Below are 2,472 nucleotides of genomic sequence, written 5' to 3' on the forward strand. Positions count from 1 at the left end.
ATAATAAGAAGACTAGACCTAGATAGTTCTCATCAGGAGACTAGTTCTGAAAAAAATTCTATCAATACAAGATGACGCAAGAGGAAAGTTTCATCCAAATTACGATGGGCCATTCGTCATCCAAAAGGTACTATCCAGAAGAGTGTTAATCCTCATAGAGATGGATAGGGAAGTCTTTCAACAACCAATCAACGTTGATACCGTCGAGAAATATTATATTTAAAATCATACCTTGAAATGAAGAGAGGCCATCTTTATAATATCCGAACAATTATTTACCCTTAGTTAATCTTTTTTGAGCCGTCACTTTCACTTCTTAACCCAAGACCGGGGTAAGTTACCATTATCGGAAAAAAAAAATACCGTGAATGACTAAAAAAATACAAAAAAGTCAAAAATTTTGAATATTTGATTTTAAGCTCAACTCAAATCTCCTACTTAAACAAGTTCGTGAGACGCTAGGAGGAAACGTAGATCATATTTTCAGAACAAAAATAGAAAAACCTCGTATCTATTTTATCCCTCAATAAAATCCAGATCTAGCATTTATTTATCCTTTCGCAACCGTAGCTTAAGCCTACATTTCGTCCTACTTAAACCCTCTCAGATCAGGGGATGGCTTAAGACAATTTAGTAATAGTAGAAGCATGTCATGAAAAACGTCGTCAGGGTATAGTTGATTTTGCTACTTAATATCGGATTTCAAGCCGTCGAAGCCATTGGAAGACCCGAGAGGGGAGGTCAGGTCGAATGTTTGAAAAAAAGAACGATTTGAAGTGTAGAGTCATTGATCTCACAGCTCAACTTAAGTCACCACACCATGAAAATCGTTGGAGAAAATCGAGAGGGGAGTCCAGATCTATTGCTCAAGAAAGAGTGCCACTAGAAGAGTAGAGTGTTCGATCTCGCAGTTCAACTTGAGTAACCATGCCACGAGGGGCATAAAGAATCCGAGAAGGAGTTCAAAGTGAAAATCTATAAAATGAGCATAGATTGAAAGGGCATGGTGAAAACTGACAAAGGCGTTATAGTAAAAGAATCAATATATGGCAAGATCAAAACCACCGGTACGATGTAAATCCGAAAAGAGCGTCGATGCGCAAAAATGTGGAAATCGGGTCTGGTGAAAATCGTAAAAGGCACCATGGGCAAAAATGAGAATTACAAAAAAAAAACAAATAATTCCTAGCCCGCAAGAGTTTAAATTGTGAACGACAAAAATCTTGTTGTCCTCAATGTTCCAACAAATATAGCCAAAATAACTCAGTCAAAATTCTTAGTCTTAGAGATGACTCTAAAGATGCTAAGGATTAGCTGACACTTGCATCCTAGACATTTGACAAAAATACCATAATTGTCAAAGTTCAAAGTTGTCAAACATTGGTCTGACATAGATTATTCAACAAAGGCAACTTTCAATATCTAAAACAAAAAAAATGCATTATCAAAATTATTATTTTTGACCTGTGAAGAAAAATCTAGGACTTTATCAAAACTAAGAGTTTTCAAAAGTAGTAGATATATCTCAGACCACTACGTAAAAAATATATTTTTTCATTTCATTTATTTCAAACAGTACTACACAGTTCTTCTTAAAAGAAAAGTACAAAAGGAGACAACGGAGGAATAACTACTCAAACATTTCCATTCGAAGCATAATAGGCATTAAGTCTATCCTTTAAGATTTTGATTTAAGCAACCTGGTCAATGATGATTATCTTCGCATCCAAAGTAGGATGACTCACCAAATACTCAAATATCAGGTTGTCATGAATCATCAAACCAAGCATTTCTCAAGAATTGTCACGCTACACTAAGCCCTCTAAAGATGATCCCGTAACTTCTATGAAGAGGGAAAAATAAGTTCAAAATTCATAATCAACAAGGGGAAAAGAAAAAAAAATTTCAAGTGAAGGGATAGCAGTAGACCCTTCCAAGGTTGAAGCCGTGTTGATATGGAAACAATAAAAAACAATGACAAATATTAGAAGTTTCCTTGGGATGATAGGCTACTATAGAAAATTTATTTAAAGATTCTTCACTCTTGCAGTACTGTTGATGAGATTGTCGCAGAAGAATGTCCAATATTTATTATATTCATAATAAACTACATCTAGTTATAATTAAGACAGCTACTATTGCCACTCCAACTTTTACCAATGCCACACCAATTCCTATATAAATCACCGAAGAATTGCATACAGTTCGTGTGGTGTTAGTAATAATTAGTATGGCAATAGTAACTCTCGTAATTATTTTCTTTGCCAAATGTTAGAAAAAAATTAATTGAATAATTAATAAATTTAATATAATAAAAAATAATTTTTTTATTTACAATTAATTACAAAATTTTAAAATATAATAATAATAATAATAAAATATAGAGTTATACTGTAATTCTGGTGCAACGCACGTGCAAACGAGACGATATCCCAAATACCGTGTTTAAAAACCATGTTCGGACACTCGGCT

The sequence above is a fragment of the Akebia trifoliata genome, chromosome 3 (assembly GCF_017979445.1).
Source record: "Akebia trifoliata isolate Shusen 1 chromosome 3, ASM1797944v1, whole genome shotgun sequence".
Lineage (NCBI taxonomy): Eukaryota > Viridiplantae > Streptophyta > Magnoliopsida > Ranunculales > Lardizabalaceae > Akebia > Akebia trifoliata.